This window comes from Tympanuchus pallidicinctus, unplaced genomic scaffold (genome assembly GCF_026119805.1).
Source record: "Tympanuchus pallidicinctus isolate F22 unplaced genomic scaffold, pur_lepc_1.0 scaffold22, whole genome shotgun sequence".
NCBI classification, from domain to species: domain Eukaryota; kingdom Metazoa; phylum Chordata; class Aves; order Galliformes; family Phasianidae; genus Tympanuchus; species Tympanuchus pallidicinctus.
This window is the reverse complement of record NW_026294739.1, coordinates 36,117,427-36,138,018: the sequence shown is the minus strand read 5'-3', so window position 1 is coordinate 36,138,018 and position 20,592 is coordinate 36,117,427. Positions and strand designations below refer to the sequence as shown.

Below are 20,592 nucleotides of genomic sequence, written 5' to 3'. Positions count from 1 at the left end.
GGTGCCTGAACGTGCAGTACTGCAGGGTCCAAAACTTGTTGTATGCCTGACTTCTTGCAGTGTTCTTTCTTCCAGATTTTTATTGTTCCAGATCTTTCGTGCCTTTTCTTTATACTTTTGATCACCTGCTCTTAGTGAAGACAGAGTTAACTTAGATTAACTCCTAATTTATATTGTTTTAAGTAGATTTTTAATGTAGCTAGATTAACAACTCAGACTTCTCCAGAGCTACTCCTTTATCTCAGTGGTGCTTTTCCAACTCCCTCATGCTTAGGGGAAGGAAGACCTTTAGTGATTTTTTAATTTTTTTTTTTTTTTTTTAATTGTAGAATTTGTAAATACGTGTGTGCCATTTTTTAAATTTATATTATCATTATTGCCTGGTTTTAAACCTAGACTGAATGCTGAGTGAAGCACTTTAGAAGTTTGCATAGCTCTGTGAAGTGAAATTGTAATTTCATCAGTGTGGAGAATGCAGTGATGGATATAAGTTCTGTGTCTGAAAAGAGTTTACATCTGTTAGCAAATTTAAATGATAAGTTAAATGGTTTTTAAATGATAGAGTGTGAGGGCATATACTTTACATAATTACTTAAAATGCTTTTTATAGCTTCCGGATTTATGTTGGTAACAATAGTGCTACCTGACAGCTTGTGCTGTAGTCCTGTCTTGGTGGCTTTCACCTTGTTCAAGGGGGGATTCATTTGGTCTCCCTTTAACTGATGAAGATAACTTCAGTAAAGTGCTCTAGTAGCTCTGAAGTAATTTGATGTGCTAGTATCTGTAATGATGTGCTAGTATCTGTAATGATGTGCTAGTATCTGTAAGCAGTGACTGCTTCTTTGAAACAACTCCTTACTGACTTTCAGAAGTACTCTGACTTTTAAAAAGGTTCTCAAAGTAGTAGTTTTAATAAGTGTTCTAAGCAATATTGGGCTAGATGTCACCTTTTAAAATATACCTTTTAAAGCTTGGGTGACGATTCCTTAATGAGGAGGAATAGAACATGATTTCCTGATATTAATTTAAAGGAATTAAAGGATGGAAGATATGCACAGATACCTTCTTCAGCTTTGCTCTCATTAAAATCTTTGTTTATGAAGTAAATAAATGAAGTTTTATTTTTTGGATGTATGGCTGACAATAATCCTGCTCAGGCTTTGATTTCATTGTAGGGCACAGGAAATTCTACAGCCAAAATGGATCTTCATCCCTAGAGGTTGTCTTATTCCAGGGAATGTGCAACCTTTTGGCTCTGACTATATTAAGCTGGTTTTATTTTTGTGTGGTCACCTGAATGAGCCCCATGCCCAGCACTGCACATTGCTCTTCCCCTAGCCTGACTGCATGGTATGGTAATTGGACTCCAGGGAGCAATGCTCGAGAGGCACAGAGCTTCCTCCTGGCCTTGCTAGGTTTTTCTTTAGCAGTGGGAAGGCAATGCTGCTTTTCAGAGCTGACTGACAGTCTTGTTAGAAGGTCTTAAAGCAACTACAAAAGGGAGATCTTCCAGTTAGTACCTTTGAAAAGCAGTTCAGAAAAGGGGCATCATATGTAATTTCTCACTTTTTTTCCCTTAAACCAAGAAAGAGGTGAAAGGCAACACATTTTAAGAATCAAAGAAGCCTTTTATTTCATAGGATAGCTCTTATACAAACCTTGAAATACTGTGATGGGGCCTCACATAGGAGCTCTGGCAGAACTAGCTGGTTGGTGTCTGGCCCTTCTTTTGGAGGCTAGTCAGTTTGGAGGAGGGTATCAGGACCAGCACCCATGCCTTTGGTTCCTCGTACAGCTGCTTGTTGTACTAGGGAGTAAAGCTGACATACAGCAGGACCACCTCTTGTGCCCCTGGAAATTCTTTTTGTTTCCTTTGTATCTTGAAGATGCAGATTTCCCAGAAATTTGTATATTTATCTGCACAGGAACCAAATATTCTCTTAGATCTACCTCGGCTATTGCAAAGACAGGCTAATTTTAAGTATCCATATGCATTGATTTGATATTATACTTGCTACTATGTTATTATTTCTGTACAATTTATCATGATGTGTTGTACACTTTGTGGTTTCATGCTATGAGGTCTTTTTCTCTTATATGCATTTGCAGTCATATGTAAGAGCCTGTGGCATATTTAAAAAGATGGGAGAAAAATTGAACGTGTTACCCTCTTAATCAAGCCTGGTCAGCAATTTAAATATTTTCCCTTAAGTGAGATTGTTCTGGTCAAATTTGCTCTACTTTTCTTCCTTCTGGGTAGCCCTGCTGTTAGGTTTGGAAAGTCCTATGTGGTAAAGTTGGCACCCTGGAAAAAATGAAGACAAAAAAACAGAAGAAGAAGTTCAAAAGAAATACAGACTAAGAATGAAGTTTTCAAGCTACGTTCCAAGGCAAGGACTTTTCATCTTCATACCTTTGAATTGTGAATCAAGGCAGTAAAAGTTACTACTAGGTTAAAGTTTAAATGGCATAGAAAAGGTAGAAAAAAGATTAAACATATTCTGTCTGGACAGTGGAACAAAGACTTTGAATCTTTATCTATGCACCTGTCTATTGAGTATCTAAGTTCCAGGAGTCCCACAGAGGACATGCAATGAGCACTCTTATTGTTCGTATTAAGAACTGAAGTAATTGAAAGGAAAAGTAAGGTAAGGAGAATCAGAAATCAGATGTGACTGCCTGTATGGTTAAAAAATAATTTAAAGGGAAAGTGACTATCAAGCAGTTCATATTATGGAAATCTGACCATTGAAGCTAGAATAAAAAAAACACTATTATTCTTTGAAAGAGTTTTTCCTCTCGAAGTAAGACTTAAATATCATTTGAAAACCAGTAATTTTCACAAAGTGCCTTACTGGCCACTTGTAAAGCAGCTATTCAAATGAATGTTTTTCAGCCTTTGAATTTATGTGTGATGGCTGGATCTGAGGCACAGGGATTTTTTAATTTTTTTTTTACTTTGGAGATGTCTGTTTTGTAGTAAAAATTACAGAGGCTCAAGTAAGCATGTTGAAACATATTCTCTGTTTGCTTTGGCTTTCTCTTCAATATAGATATTTAATTCAAAATTATGTGATACCTTTATGTTATTAACAGGATAGTAGCCATAATTGTGATGTTTTTCATTCTGAGACAGTAAATTCTAATCACCATCCCAACCTAGATGTGACTTTTTGAAGGTCTTTTGTTATTGTTTTTTTTTTGAGCTGTTCTTTCAGTTCACTAGATAACTGCAATGTATTTATATGGCAGGTAGATGATTAACTTTTACTATTCAGAAACATATAAAATATATAAAATTTTCTTAGATAAAAACCAGAATCAGTTTTGCTTTACATTATAGTTCTTACAGAACTTCTGAGTATGTGCTATGTCTTCTTTCACTGTGTAGCTGGATAAGTAAGGTAAAAATTATTTTCTGGTGCAAGAAAATGAACTTACCAAGGAGAGAGGAAAATGCTTTTTGAACTAGATCTTGATGCATCACTTTTATTTTATGCAGATATTTTGTGCTCAATAGCTTTGCAAGATTAGGTATTTGCATGGCACTCACTGTGAATTTGCGGGATGCCCAGGCATATATTTTGTCTAGGTTGGCATGAAGCATTATAGTTTGCCTAATTATCAGTTGTTAAGATTTTATTTCTGTTAAACTTCTCCAGTGCACAAGGCAGGTTTGCAACTTCTGCATATTTCTCACAAAGATAGTTCTTCTTCATGTGAGACCCTGGAACTTGCTCACTGCAAAGCTCTGTCATTTTTACCTAGATTTTTGCACTGCACCCTAAGGAATTTGAAACATCTGGGACCACTGAAGCCAGAGGACAGGTATCTTACAATCAGGCAGGTTTCATTAGCTGACTGTCCTTACTCCCTGTGCTTACAGTATTATTTGCATGCCTGACTCAAAGCGTGGTCTGTCCATGCAGTAGTGGCATAGCTCTCATTTCAGTGTACTGGTGCTTAAGTTTGCTTCACACTCTGAACACACCATTCTCACATACAAGAAATTCCAGATATCTCATGGCCAGTTTTATGAAACCAACACTCTTCTGACAACTTTGTCAACCAAGAAATTAGCGTGTTTAAATTTAGACTTTTGTGCAAAACTGAATAGATAAATAGAATATTCTTTTACAGACATCGTGTATGATATCTTGGGTAGGCTTTGAAATGCAGCAGGTAGCATACTCCATGTGGGTTGCTTAAATGGGCTTGCTTGTTTGTTTCTGAAGAACAGACTATTAGTCAGTGTGGTAGAGCTCAGCAGTGATATGTAGCAGTGTAGTTACCCCAACATACACCATCTATATGTGTGCTCTACAGTGGATTGCAATTCAGCATAGGTACATTTGGCAGGTCACATGGCATTATGAGTTATTCCCCTTGGAGCTACAGTCACGCAGCAAGTTAGCATCTCCCAAGTGCAGTGAGCTTCTGCTTGCTATCCTGACTGGTGCTGAGCCATCGGAGGCTGATTTGTTTGGAGTTTGTTTGGGGTTATGGTGATTTGCCCCAGCATGTTGATACTATGAGAACATCAAGGTATGACTTTGCAGCATTAGTAGTGAGAGGAGGATAAGAAGCACCTGGTGCAAAGAGCTGTGGGCTGACAGATGAGCAGGGTGAAGATTGCTGTTACACAATCCTTGTGAGGTTTTCCTCTTGAGAATTATTTGAAGGATATCGATCCAATGTAGTGATTTGGTGCCAGTACAGTGCTTTGAACTGCATGACTGCAGTGATGATAGTGTTGGGATGAATATTCTATAACGTGCATTAAAAGCTTTTTAGAATGAATTTGTCCGAATTACTCTTAAAGAAATTTAAGAGTATGTGTTGTATAACTTCATGGATAAACACACATCACTGTGAATGTTTTTAACGTGGTAAAAGGCTTCAGTACAGAATGTGCAGTAATGGGAGGTTAAATGTTTGTTTGCAATCATACAGTATTTAATCTTTTAGATTCTCTCTTCCATGAAGATGTATCATGCTGAGAAATTAAGCAAAAATATATTTTCATACAACATATTTAATTAACTTGTATTCGCCTGTAGAAGAAAAGGTTGGTTTTCATTACAAATATGCTTTAGAAGAGGTAAAACCATTATATGAGAGATCAACTTAATTGTTCTGTGCATGTATTCATGTTTCAATTTTATTTATTTATCTATTTGTCAGATCAAAATACCTTAACGAAAATATCTTGTCTCCAAATTTCAACACTGGGATATGTATAATCTAAACGTAATGCAATTGCATTCCTGAGTTTCAATGTTAGTGCATCACCAATGCATATAGAAAATGAAGATAAAAACTCAGAATTAAATTTGTTTTACCTAGACTCTTGAATTCACTTAATCTCTAGTATATCCTACGTTGTGTTGTCATGTAATCTTGTCAGATTTTACTAAATGAATATAGTTATCTGGGATATACTTTAGGATAAAAGTTCTGTGCAACGCAGTTAGGTGAGGCTCAAGATGAAATTAAGTGGTGCTGTGTTTATAAACAGTGCCAAGAATGGTGTCATGATCCAGTGTACAGCTGGAGTGCTGACTTAGGGCGTCATGTAAAACCGAACTCTTGAACATGTGTGATAATCATAGACGTGAGGCTGGTTCACATACAAGAAGGGGTGTTACATCTCCTCACAGGTCTGGCTTGTAAATCAGCTTGGAAAATAACATTTTTATCAAAATTCCCTATGAAAGTCACTTGGAATAAAATATTAATCTCTTCTTGTTCTAGACAGTTTGTGTTACCAAAAAGCTGCTGAGTTTCAGCTCCTAAATGCTTGCATTGCATTAGGCTATTAGTTTATTATTTTGTGTGCTCTCCTTTACTTTTAGATGGAAAATGTTCATTCTCCCTTGCCTCTTCCTATCTGAAATGATGAACTCCATGGTTTTTTCAAACTCGAGACTTTCTGTTGGATTACACAGCACTGGACAAGTATTTTAAACAGAAATGTGTGTTATGTTGGCCACAGTTAAGGAGACAAGAGGAGGTTCCACTTGTAGAACATAATATAACAATTCCTGCTTTGAGAAGAATGTGTATACCTTGTCTTCTTAGCCTGAATTTCTTTCACAAAGTAAATTGGAGGCAGCAGATTAGGTTGTTGTCCTCTAGTGACTTTAATATGTCTCCTGTGCGGAATGGTTTTGCCCTGTGTACCATAATGAATGTAGTGTAATTAACCATTGGAAGATCTTGCCCCAGTAGGTTCTCTGTCTCTTAAAATCTTGATTTGAACGCTGTAATTTTCTTGAGTACGTGATCTATCACACCTCAGATCTAGAGAAGTCAGTAGAAACATTACTGAATGAATGTCTGCATCCCTCTTTATCTAAGACTTCTGAATAAATAGTCAAAATGCTCTTTTTCAGCTTTAGAAAACATATTGGAGACTATTTCATATCATTCCATGGGCTAGCTCACTGCACTCAGATTTCCTATCATATGTATGACTTTTCTTCTTAAAGGTGTTGCAAAATGAGATTCTGCATTGTTCGCAAATTAATGATCTGGGTACCCATCAGGCCATTTCTCATCAGTTGTCTTCCAGAACTCTTGTTTTCAGTGTCTTACCTTCTTAAAAATCAGTCCTGCCTTTTTCTTTCACAAAGGTGAACTTTTCTGCAGGTTAAAAAAGAGAAAGAAGAAAGCATAAAAGATTTGCTAGCTTCTCTACGTACATAGCACAGAGTAGGCTTGGTAAAATAAATCTTATTTTGTTTCAGTTTGTTCATTTTTATCTACCATCTTTTTAGCAAGATCTGTGTTTCACGTTGTAGCAAGCTGTTTTCTGATCCTCAAGAACTTTTCCATTCTAGGGATGCAGCGCAGAGGATCACCTCCATACATGGTTGGACTTCTTGTCTTTCTAAATTTTCCTTTTCCAGATGCACAGAGTGCTCCAAGGGTAATGCATCAGAACAAAGCAGGTATCAGTGACTGCCTCATCTGAAGATACCACAGGCAGAATTACTGACACAGACAGGATCTGGTTTTGTTCCAGAGTTGTACAGAAGCTGCTGTGGGAAAAGCTTTTGGTTTTCACCACAACAAAGCTATCACTGGAACTGCTTATTATTTGTATTACCAATTAATCTCGTATCTATGTACAAAATTCAAAGCAAATAGTTACAATTCAGTAGTCTGCAAAATAATTGATGACAGAAGCATACCTGAATGGATTTATTTAGGTTAAACTGCGCCATGGGAATGGTTGGAAATTATGGGTTATTTGAAAGCAAAAGCAAAGCAAATGATCTTGTAAGGAAGAATTGTAATAAACTAGTCAGTTGTGTATCTGCATTACAGGTTTGTAATTTGTGAGCATATGAGTGAGAGCCCTGTGTAAAATAGGGTTGTGCTGTTAAGCATCTGTTTCAGGGCATGTACGCAAAATTAGAGATTACCAGTCTCGTCATTTTGTGATGCAAGTGAATGATTCAGTGCTCTGCCCCTTATTGTGCTTGAATTGGAGCTGATGCCACTGCAGCAGCACTGTGGCTCGTTTTTGCATTCAGTGCCTGTGCAGTTCTGAAGCAGCCTGCAGGCTGTCTATTGTAGTTAGCATCGCACAGCACTTGGGGCTCAGTTTGGAACAGCTTATGCATTAAAGAGACACTTCCCTTATTTTTCTGAATGTTTATGTTGCTGTTCCATGTGGCAGTTTGTGAACTTTGTTTGGTTTTACCTTACTTTTTAAAGAAAACATTTTCAACCTACTAGTTAGTAACCTTCTCTCTGCACATTCTGCATCCAATCAGATCACATAGTGTGCGTGCCTCTGTGTGATTCACAAAATAAATTATATAGTACGTTGTCATGCCTGTCTGCTGTTTTCTGGAATTTGTCTAAGGCTTATAGCTTCAAAGGTATGCCTAGGCTTCTCTTTTGTGTTCGGAGGGTGCAACTAAACTATTGTGGCTGGCATTGCAGTGGAAGAGTTGCGAAGCTCGTCTTTTGTTTTAATCTTTAAGTGCCTTAGTAGTCATCCATAAAGGAGATCCCAGCAGGGGAACTGAGGTCTTGTGGACAGTTGGTGGAGGGGGCAGACTAAAAATTCTGGAAAAATCTGCTGATCTCTTTTCAGGATTTCCACTTTTGTTCCCTTTGGCTAAAATAAGTCTTTGAAAACGGTGCTGTGGAAGTGGGTAAATGAAAGAGAACTACATGGGGCTGAGGAATGGCGACGTTCTTTTGGGAGTTCAAGGCATTTATGCAGTTTGAGACAGAGAGTGGGGAGCTCGGTATTTGATAAAATCTACTGGAGCCCTCTAATTTGTTGGAAATAAAAAAGGAAAAATGGAAAAAAATTTAGGTTATTCCCTTGTTTAATTTGCTAGACTGGCACTAATTCTGCAGTTCACTTACTGTACTAGTTAATTTCAATATCCACTCTGCATTCTTGATTTCAACAGGGGAGAAGGTGGATGCTGAGGGCAAAAGGGTACTGGATTGGAGGGGGTTGGAGTGGAGCTTCACAGCAAATTGTGTAAACCCTTTTCACAGCTGTAGCTGAATAAACTGCACGTAATTTTTTTTTTTTTTTTACTTTTCCATGAGGTTTTTAACTGTGGAATTGTTTTGATACTGACGTGAAGCTTCAAGGAATTTTTCTCTTACAAATTTCATAAAACTGGATGGAGACGCTGAGACAGAAAGGTGAAACTTTCAGACATGAAAAAAATAACTTAGAGTCTCTTCTGACAGGTTCTAATTTCAAAGTTCCTGTATGCTGCAAGGTTACTGAAATTTACAGCAGGGCAGAAAGTGGCTGCTCCAGAGATACTGTCAGCCTGTAGTGCCCGTTTTTCATTCATGCACTGTTCCAAATGTAAGGTGAAATACAGTTTTCCTTAACATCCTTTCCTTACTATGTAACCTGCTTTTTAAGAAAGAATCACAAAAGTGCTTCCATTTCTGGCACTGATGTATCTTTAACAGTGTTGATTAAATTTCCCGAAACAATTACATAAGTCCCCTTTCCTGTCAGAATCCCGGCAGAACTTGTCCTTCTGTGTGGCTGTCAGGAGGCCTGCAAACACGTCATCTCTATCTACGTGCAAGCACACAACGTGCAGAGGGGTGTTTCAATATTTTGTATAGTGTTTTGAGTAAAAACTAGTTCAGTTGACTATCTTACCTCTCTTCCCTCTCTTTGAGAGAACATTTGTTTTACACAATAGAATTCCCTCTTACAGTTGTCTCTTTTCAGAGAGGTTCTTTTAATATTTGTCCATGGTGTACCACCAAGTGCAGTCCTTGCTGAATGGTCAAGAAGGGAAAGTACCTGTTCTAAGCAGAATACAATCTCAGGATGGACAGATAGACAGATAATATAAATGGAGATGTATAACAGATACAGAGGAAGAAAGGGTTTGCTGGCACAAGGGGGAGGGCAGACACTTCAGCATAGCAAAGTCGTATTTTAATCACTCGGAGGAGTAACAACAGGTTGCATTATGGCAGATCTTTTATTTAATGCTTGTGGGTTGGTGGTTTTTTTTTGTTATGTGACTGCCATAAAAAGTATTTATATGTTTGTGCATAAGAAACTGCTTACTTTCCATATAATATGTTGGTTGTCCTTTCACATTGAAGGAAGCTGGGTTTATTTCAAAACTCTAAATCTCACGCCAGTCTAAAACCTGCCCAAATGGCATTTATACTGGAGACTTGTTTGACAGGGGTTCTTTGTGAAGGAGCAAATGTGCAGCAGTCTCCCTGCAGTACAGTTAAACTTTCTGTGCATAAATCATTTTAGTAGATTGGGCCAGCAGAGGATTGCTCATAGTGCATTGTGTGTGATTTAATATTAGGCTATATGCAATGCTGGAACTTAATTCCAAATCCCTAACATGGCGTAACGTATCAGAAACCTAGTCCAAACTGTGCTTTGGCACCTAGAAGACTGGCGGTATCAATGCTGAAGTGCTTTTAAGCAATTGAAAATCTTTTGTGTTTCTTTTTAAAATACAATTGTTGTAAAAATTCCTTAAATTGGGCAAACTCCTTGCCCAGGATCAGGCCTTCCCTGCTGTGGGATTCGCAGCTTGTTTCCTGGGGAAGGGGCTGGGCTGCTGCATATTTCTCCCTTCTTCCAGACCATTTTGTGTAAATAAAATGATGTCGATTACTTATTACTTTATAACAGAGCACAATAAGGTACTTGAGAGAGAGTAATTCAGATTTTACTTCAGAAAAACCCACAAAAAACCTAACTGATTAATTGAGAGCTGGAAATCTAAAACATCTTTGAGGAATCAGGCTGGAACTACATAAGTTCTGTAAGATTAAACCATTTCTGTGTTCTTAACTGGAACATGTACTGAAGTTGCATAAAGACTTCACTTAGTCTATCTTCTCCAAATGTGAGGTAATTTTTGTTGGAGATACAAGACATGATCCATTTTAGTTCTGTAGGTTGTTAGACTTTAAAGATTATTAAATACATGAAATGGACTCTGTGCTTTGTCATCTCTTTACAGAACCTACCTGAAATTTAGACTGCAATTTAAAAACAAACAAACAAACAAAAAAAAGAAGCCTCTTTTTGGGCTTGGTCTCTGGCTGGAGTCAATTGTTACAGTTGCTCACATCTTAAAACTTGTGGGATTTACAGTAGTCATAAATAGTTTCTAAGAAGCTTATAAACAACTTTTGAATCCTTTCTAGTGACACTAAGGTGAATTGGCTGAAGCCTCGGTAAGATTAACTCCCACTCTCTTAATAACTGTATGGTCATGGACTAGTGATTGATTTTCTGAGACTGTGGGACAGAGAGATCATTGACATTTTCTTATTCTTCCTGTGCTCTGTGAGATCATATGGCACCCTTTACAAATCTGCATGCTGTAAATCTACAGCTTCTTTTATTTTTTCCTGGATTATCAACTGGACCAAGCTCAGTGTCCCTTCTTCTCCAAACTAAACCAAGTCACCTCACATTCTGAAGAAAGAGAATGGTCAAGTGGGTCACAGAGCAAACCCAAGGTTTACATTTTATCTTCTGGAAGCACTGAGTTGCTTCTCAGTGAATGCGAGCATTGCTTAGTCCTCTGGTGGAAGTGGCACAGACCAGGTCAGTCACCAGCTTGGTGAACAGGAGAACTCCCATAGCAAAGAAAGGCTGTGTACCCAAGAATTCTCACTGTTCCTGATACAAGCATCCAACCTTTAGAAAAACATGTTTGTGTGACTACTGTTACTGAGTTATTTTTTTTCCACTTACATACCTTTTAACCTCTGTATTCTTGCTAAGATTCGTTGAGGAAATGTTGCAAAAAAACCAACAACACCAAAACCAAAACAAAAAAACAAGTTCCTAAAAAGAATTAAAAAAACCCCACCATAGTATTTAATCTTTCTTTTAATGCTTTTTTCCCTCCTCTTTCCTTTACTCAGTGTACTTTTTTTTTTTCTTTCCATATATTTATTTCTTTTAGGTAAAATTCACAAGTTGACTTGCTGCTATTTATTCATTTTTAAGCAAAATCATCCTTGGAGAACAGTAGGCCCAGTATTTTTCTTTTTTTTTCCAATATACAAAAATAAAATCCTCTAAATCTTTTACTTTTTCAGTTTGATGGAAAATGTCAAGTGTTTTGTTTTATTCTAAGCTCTGTAATATTCTAGAGATAACAGAGAAATGTAGAACTTCAGAAGTGAGGTTAAGCTATATATGCTAAAGAATAATGCTTCTAAAAGAGGGCACTTTTAAGAATTAAGTGCAATGATTCAGCAAAACCTCTATGCTCTGTATTTACATATGTGAGAAGTCAGGCTTGATTCCTAGGTTTCTTATTCATGTGAATTTCTTATTCCTATGAAAGAAGTAAAGGTGTTTTCATCTGTGCTTTTCTGTTGGTGATATTTTCAGAAATCTTATGGGCTTTATGAAATTTTTCTCCTTTGGAATACCAGGTTTTTATAGTACGTGCCACAGGCTGTTTTCTCCTCTGGCAATGAGATACATTCAAAGGGGAGGAAAGAAATCTTCAACCTAATGCAGTGGTTGTGTAGTCTGGGTGTTTTCATTAAGAAAATGCTTTTGTTTGGAACTCTGTACTGCACTCTTAAGTATGGTTTGTTGTGTAGTTGATAAGCGTTCTGATATATACATTTTAAGGGATAATTTGATTATCACACCATCTTTTAGTCTATTTCCCTTCACTGCTAGCTCAAGTGTAGAGCATCTGTGACATGTCCATATTTACACTGTTGCACTGCAGGGACACTGACAGGTTGAAGCAAGCAAATGCATTTGATCTTGTGTGAGAGCTGCTTTCTTGTACTGACCTGGCTTCTTTGTCCTTGTATAGGTGTTTTTGTAGGAGTTCTAATGTCCGTTCATCATTCTATTGTATTATTGTATATATTTATTAAGAACGTAGCAAATCTTTGGAAGGTATGTATGAAAAGTAACAGAAAACTTATTTTAAAAATAAAGTTCTGAACAGAATCAATGTATATACGATACACACACTCAGGAATACAGTATTTATGCAGTCTGCATCTGTAAACAAAAAGTGAAGAGTACATTGCTCTGTAATTGCACTGGTCTAAATAGCCACTTAACATTGAGGAGTTTTAATTGCTAATCTGCAGCTGAGAACCTGTAAAGCAAACAGAGCTATTCTCGAGGGACTAGACATATTTCAGTTGAATGGTGTCCTGTTAAGGAAGCAGCTGCTCAACTCTAATAAAACCCCTGGTTTTGCCATTGTGATCTTAGTATTTCCAGCCAAATTAGCTATAGATGGTATATTTAGGTTCAGACTCAATAGAAATCCTTCCACTGAGGACATCATACCTTTCTGAACCTAGACAGCTGGCACAACATTGTAGGATTAGTGTGCTTTCATGAACTTGGTATGAATGGAAAGGGAAATGTAATCTATGAAAGTTTCTGCCACACATCACACAAGATACAGTTAGGAGATACAGCTGTGAGGACCGTACAGGTGGATATGCTATTATTCAGTAGGTATGAATGGCACTGTAGCATCCCTAGCAGGACAAGCATGTGCTCTTCATGGAATTCCTTCTTGCTTGTACACCCTTTTTTGTCTGAAAGGCAGCTATCAGGTCTTCCCACAGCCTTCTCCAGGCAAAACAGCCCCAGCTCTCGGCCTATATGAATTGCAGCATAAGCAGACAACTTCAAAATAAAAAAAAAAAAAAGGAACAAGGGTCAAATTGAGACCAAAACTTTCAATAAAATTAATCTCTCCATCATCTCTCGTTAGAACAAAATACACATTATCTGGAATGCTGAAACCAGACGGATAAAAGGCAGTCTAATGTCAGTAGTATTGTAGCTGTGCTAAAATTTCAGAGACCTTTATAGAACAGACAATTCTGTGCTGGTGGAAGGTAATGCCTCTTTTTGTAGGAAGCTGATAGGAAAACAAAACTTTAAAACAAACTTCAGAAGCCTTTGAGGCTGCCTTGAATTTCCTCTCATCAGTTATATGCATATAGTATTTTTATTTTGCATACTGGAGAGTTAATCCTTAGACTGTAAGTCATAATGTATCTTTAGTTCAGTTAAAATAAGGATTAATCTGCTTAGAGAAAGCTAGACATGGACGAGAATGTATGGGTTTATTCAGGGATGCTTGTGAATCCACAGGCCGTCCTTTCGTATTTGGAGCTGGATGTCTTTAATTCTCTGAAAACAGCTTGGAGCAGTGTTCTCATTTTTGGTATGGGCAGTGACCGTGCTGCATTCCTGACCTTTGCATCGGCTGCCCAGAAAGTGCTAGATAACTACTGAGAGAGCCTTTGGGCACTCACAGTCCTTAACTGTGTAGGCACTGAATATGCTTGAAAGTCCCTTCTACATTTTCCACTTCTATATTTTTTATTTGTTCTCTGAATCCACCTATCCCTGGGCAACTTGATCTAGCTGTGCATGTCCCTGTTCACTGCGGGAGGGTTGGGCTAGATGACCTTCAAAGGGCCCTTCCAACTCATAGATTCCTTAAATTCTGGGATTCTATTCTACGATTCCTTTTGCTTTTTAATTGAGAGGTAATTCCATGTTGACACCGTGGTGCATTTCCCCTCCTGTAGTTTACAGTTCTTTTTTTCCAGTACTGTGGTACTCGTTGTCCCCAGCTTCATTTTCGGAATGATCTCTGCTCCATTATACTTTGTTTTAGTCAGATCCTTCTCTATTTTTCAATGACTAAGTATGACCAGATTTTAATTGGCTATGTAAATGCCTCTTTATGTTTAATTTATACTCTGACTGTTTTTTTGAACTGTTTCAGTGTTTTTAAGTCAGACCTTAGAGGCATAGTGGTAATATACTCTTTCTGATTTAGCTTATTTGGTTAGTGTTGGGGCTATGAAAGATATGTACATATATTATTCTCTGTCGTGAGTGCTAATAGCATTCCATGCACTGTGTAAGGGTGAGTGCCTTGTACCTTAAATCAGTGCATCTCTGTGATCTAACGTGCCTTTTCACATGTCAGCCTCTCTTCTTCACCAGTCGTGGCACTGGCTATCCTTGTTGCAATAAGGTCTAGGGGTGCTGTTCACAGTACAAACGTGGAAGGAAGGGGTTCTTCTGGGCACAGCTGTTTTTGTGTCTATGGTGTTGTTTTGTTTCATTTTTGTTTTGCTTCTTTTTACGACGTTGTTTCCATCTATGCTTTCAGATATAGGTCAGAAGAACTCTGAAATTCAGCAAGGTGCAATTTTGAGGTTTAAGTAGCTCTATCTTTTCTCAAAACTTTGTTAGTTTATGTGCTTATGAATGCTTTAGAGGCTGGAGTTTTAGTATTGGTTTTGACTGTGGTCTAAGAACAGTTTTAAAATCTGGTTTTATAAATCTAAGAATTTCACAGTTGCTGGTCTGTAAAAAGAAAGCTGTGAAGACAATGCTTTCCCATAAACTGTTCACTGGCATATGTATTTTGTTGTAATGAAAGATGATGGAGTTATTAATTTTACTGAAAGTTTTGGTTGAGTTTGACCCCTGTGACTTTGATTTATTTATTTATTGTGAAGTTCTTTGCTTGTGCTGGAATTTACCACGCTGTCTCTGCGTTAGTGTGATTTCATGCACTGGAGTAAAGGTCATCTTTATTTCACCAAGTCTGATCTGGTTTTTATTGCACCAGACAATTTTGAAGAACATGATAAGCCAGGGTGCGTACTACTTAGGACCACCTTGCTTTTCTAGTTAGAAAACACACGTGCATTTGTTTTGCATTACTGGTAAATGGGCACTTTGCAAAATCCCACCTGAGGGCATGGCACCTCCAAAAAGGTCTGTGTCAAGGTTAGTCATAATGAGGAAAATATGCAAATTCAAATTAAAAATATTTTCTTAATCGAGGATGCGTGAATTATTCCCTGTGGACATTTAAGTGACAATAAATTTCACATGGCTGGGAATTCACATGTCCCACTTATATTACTTCACTCCTTAATTTAAAAAAAAAAAAGAAAAAAGCCGTATTTATTTAAATGACTTCCGCTGCATGTAGCTTCTGAAAAGAGATCCAACAATTATTTTGAGCCTAAATTTGAGTAATTTATAGAACTGTATGCAGTTGCATACTGGGAAAGGTATTGTGTTGAACAAACCTTAAAAAGTACCAGACTAGAATCATACAAAAAAAAATTTGACTAATTATAATCGACTGTAACAATGCCAGTATTTAACACCTAATTGTAGAGTGCTGGCAAGCTTTCTCTGTGTCTGGATGTTTGAAGCTGCAGCTGCATCCACGTGAAACCCACACAATGGTCAGGCAATGCAGTGCAGCAGCATGTATGTCCTCCTGCCCTCCTTTCAGGGCTGTTTGTCCCTGACGTGCTGCGTGGCTGCTTCTGCAGACAGAGCAGCTCTGTGCACTCTACACAGGGGAGAGGGGGTAAGAAAAAGAAGTTTCAAGAGAGACCAAGGACCTGGGAATAGGTGGGATTGAGTGAAGATTTGTGGGGAGGCCTGGTGCTCCTGGCTGTCCCCTGCAGTTGCCTTTTCACAATCCGCCAGTATTTTTTTTGTAAGAAAAGCACTTGCTGAAAATGGATGTTTGCATACATTCTGCGTACGTTCTCCTTCTAAGCTAAGCAAGTTTGAATGTCCAAGGGTTTCTGCAGGCTTTTACTGAATGCAAGCTGAGCACTAATTTGTATCTAATCATTATTTTTTTTAATCCCTTAGAGGTACATGTAATCCTTAGGATGCCACACAAGCTCAGATTCTCTCAATGAAAATCATTTACAATGGGATTTCAAAAGTACTCGGTCTAACCCTGCTTTCTTAGAAATCAATTGTTAAGGTCCATGCGACTTCACTGGGAGTAGTTACACCAACATTGAGAGCCTAGAAAATGCCTCCCTAAACTGTAGATGAGAATATACATTGGAGAATGTTGCAACCTAATTTTTCTACTGAGCTTATGACTGTAGTAACTGAGTGCCCTAGATTTAGTGCTGCATCTATTTGATGATGTCATTTCATCACCTTATCTGAATTTGGCACTGTCATTCATATTTATATAGCATTTATTCTTTGTATCTCTCTTTGGTCCTTGTATTTTTACTGTGTTTGTCCTGTCATGTCAGTCCTACACCCTGTACCCACACAGACGTTTAGGTTGCTCTTTATGCTAGCTATTGCAATATGCAAAGGCATAAGACATTTTCACTTATATACATATACACACACGTGTGTGTGTGTGTATAGATATACATATTTGCTACCTGAACATGTTTAGGGACAAAGTGATTGTGGACTAAACTGAGACATCGTTTTGATCTGTATGTTTATATTTTTTTCTTCAAAACACCTGAATAAATAATTTAAAAGATACTTTAAATGTTGGTATATTCAATTGTTCAGTTGTGATTCTAATGTTAAAAATAGTAAAGTATGACAGGTTTTAAAGAATATTTCAGAAATTGAATCTGGAGGTAACAGCTTTATTACTGCATGGTGACTTGACCCATATTTCCTAATGTGATTTCCCTGCTGTAACTCGAATTGAGTTCATGTAAGTCTAATGATGTCAGTTGACCTTGAGAGATAGACCCAAAAACCCAGGGTTGTCCTGTTTATTTTGTTGTTGTTCTTTGTTTTGTTTTGTTTTTATTTTTCAGATTTAGAGTTGGTTTTTTTTTTTTTTTTCTTTTAGATTTTGATCGTTTTCAAGAAATCTTTCAAATGAAGAATACCAAGAATTCTACCAAGGCAGTATAACTCATTTTAGTAACAAGAATGCTTACAATTTCTTTGAATCTTTTGATCAAGTTTATCTTTAGTTTCACAGAGACACCTCTCCCTGGCATAAATCCTTAATAATTCACACCTGTGTAGCAGAGAGATAGTGCTAATTATATGCCTATGTGAAAAATGGTTGTCAAATATTTCTGGCTCCGTTAGGGGCACTGTGATGACTTTACTGTTGCTATTTAGTATTATTAACCTCCAGTTCTGACTTTAAATAATTGATTTTGTCATTTAAAAACCACCTACAAATAAATATTTGTCCTCTTTCATCAAGTAGGATTTCCAACCAAAATACATGGTTTGATACCTGGGATAAATTTGGGTAGTAGTGATGAGAGGTGAGTCAGATATTTTAATGTCTGAAGGTTAGAAACTTTAAGCTTCTACACAGTAATGTGAAGGGGACACCACCAGCTTTGCAGTGGGCATGCCACTTCCAGCTCTTAAAACTTGTATCGAGCCCTTTAAGAACCAACTGAAAACCACCTCATTACTATGCATAGAAAAACTACTTTAATCACTTTGAGATTTCTAAAATGTATTTGTTAAAATCTTTCTTTCACTCTGAGGCTGATATCATTTGACTGAAGGCACTGAGGGAGCCTGACTTGAGAGGTACTGGGACGTGAAAATATTGGAAATTCTTAAAAGCAGTGTTTAAAATAGATTTTCTGTAAATGGTTTGGTTCATGCAGAAATGTGATCATCTGGTGCTGCAGTTTGGCATGCACCTGATGAATATGGACAAATTCACAGGGGACCTTTTGTGAGTAATGTGACCATGTTCAATTTGCCATAACAACTTTTCTAGCATCACCATTTCTTCCCTTCTCTCTTTGTGCCTTCCAATAATTGTAGACGAGAAATATGGAGCTACTAGAGATATTCCAGCAAAGGGCTGTAGAGATGATGAAGGGCTGGAGCATCTCACCAATGAGTAGAGGAAGTTGATTTTAAAATATTAATCAGGATTTTTATTTTTTCTAAAATAGTTTAAAATGTTAGTTTTGCCTTTTTTCCTTTACTTACACCTGATCCTGATGTTGGAGGTATTTCAAATAAGAAGGGAGCCCTGTGTTTTTCTGTTACTGGGAGTAACTGTGTTATATAGATCTTGAGGAAGTTTTCAAGGAAATTCAGCTCGTTATTGGAAGGTAGAGATAAGTGTGAAAATGTTGACTGCCCTGGTTGTTACTGGGAATACAGGGATATTTCCTTTTGCTGAACCAGTAACAATAGCAGCATGCAATAAATTTAATTCATTGCATTATTTTCATAATGCTGTTTTTATTAGAGATGCAGGTTAAAAATGAAAATAAATGGCATAAAATATGTATTTCTCCTTTCACTGAAATCTTATTTTAGTATTTAAGTAGTATCTGAAAGAGGAGGAAGTATTTTTGCTCCTTACAGACTTCAATTATTATTTTACTTAGTTCAGTTAGATAAATCAATTTCTACATTTTGGCTTGGAAACTATAAAAGATTTCTTTTAAATAATAGAATAGAAATAGAAGACATGGAAAAAAATCATAATGACAAATTCTCTCAGCTAAACACAAGCTGAAAATTACTAACTGTAACACTGGTGTGATGCATGTGATAACAACATTTCTTTTTCTTAAATTCAGGGCAATGGATCCTGGCTTTGTATTTTAAAATTTTGCATATTAAAAAAGTTTGTTTACTTCCCAACCAAGGGAAGCAAAGCAAGGAACAACTGGGAGAAAAGTAGCTAGTGGTTGCAAGTGGTTGTAAATTTGCCCTTTCATTTTCAGTTAATAACTGGCACAGAGTTATGTGGGTAGTGGGCAGAGCTGTTGTGAGGCTTGTGAAATGTTAGTACTGTCTTCAAAAATATTTTGATGGATGGTAACATTAAAACAGCATTTGAAAATGAGGTAATATTTCAACATAGCTGGCTCATGTAGTTTGATCACCTGATCCAGACTCCTGTATCCTTGCCCTTGCTGGGCTAGAATATGAAATTAAGCATTCAGATCTGGAAACTCCAGTCTCTAGAGAACTTTGCTTTTTTGGAAAAGGTAACTGTCAGCACAATGGAACCATCTCGTGTTGCTGGAACAAAAGGCATTTCTGGGAGGCATTTCAATGAAGATACGAAACTGTAGAGGCCATATAGATAGAAGGAGAACAGGAAAGAGATAAGGAGGAAGCTGGGTGAAAAAATGTCAGAGAAAGAGTGGCCCAGACCAGTTATTTTGTGCTAACTTGGGTTAAGTAAGCCTACAGTATGAAACACTTAAAAATGTTAAGATATTAATATTGAAATGAAGATCATGTCTACTGACTTGCAATATTTTTGTGAGCAAAACTATTTTTTTTCTAACTCAGTTTCTGCATGATTCTAGTATTTTAAGAATGTTAACATAAACTAAACATCTTCTAGCTGAAGCTCATTAAATTGTGTTTCGCTCCTTATGTGGGGTCTCACTGACTGTATTTTTGCACTTAGAAGTGGTGATTTTTGTTTTTATCTGCTACGTAATTCACGTTGTTGATGCAGCTACAGTGTGTGCTGGTTTAGCTTCTGCAGTTAACACTCCTTTTCATTTCCAGTTGCTGGAATTATTACAGCTGATTTTGCCCCAGGCACAGTTCACTGGGGAGCTGGTACCTGGGGTTCCACTGATATCCCTGTCACTGGCAAGGTAGGGAGAGACTGACTTGAATTTGCTATGAGTAGCAGACTAGAAATAAATCATTTTAATATGCTTTCTGAAGATAAAAAATTAGGTGGGGCAGTGAGTGTCTTGCTGATTATTTATATGCATGCTGGCAGTATCTAGGAACGGTGACCATGGTTCTTGAAATCATATTCTTTCTTACTGATGTGCTTAAACACTGAAGGAGCTAATCTATTTCAAAGAGAGCATTTTGTATATCCCAAATCAAAATGACTTTTTTTCCCCTGGAAAAAAAGAGCCCTGCTAAGCAAATATCTGTCCTAACAAGTCTGCTATAAAATATGAAACTATAGGGCTTTTTAGCCTCTTCATTCAACAGGTTTCTCATGTGGAACCTCAAGCTCAGTTCATAAAAATCTGGTGTTCGGTACATCTGTGTGGCTACGTATGATGCTTGCTCTGATGAGATTAAACCAATCAAATGCTTTTCAGAAATGCTTCCTAACTCATTTTATTGTAATAGCATGGAAGGAATTATATAGCTGAATGACATTTGTTTGGTTAGTCATTTAATGTGAGCATCATTCAAAAGAAGCCAGCACTGAGAATAAGCTCTTACTAAATAAGACTCCGTTTTGGCAAGTCTGCACTTTCTGTCTGAATACTACT

The 20,592-nt window shown here is 37.3% G+C and overlaps 1 long non-coding RNA gene across 2 annotated transcripts in view; it reads left to right on the top strand.

Annotated features, from left to right (window-relative positions):
• LOC128082011 (uncharacterized) overlaps nt 1-20,592 on the top strand; it is a 47,663-nt gene that overhangs the window by 15,117 nt on the left and 11,954 nt on the right. The window contains exon 1 of one of the 2 annotated variants that reach the window (XR_008207499.1): nt 19,851-19,947. The exons of the other annotated variant lie outside the window; for it this stretch is intronic. This is a non-coding gene — a long non-coding RNA (uncharacterized LOC128082011). Of the gene's footprint in view, nt 1-19,850; nt 19,948-20,592 lie in introns of those variants that run through there. 2 annotated transcript variants of the gene reach the window in all.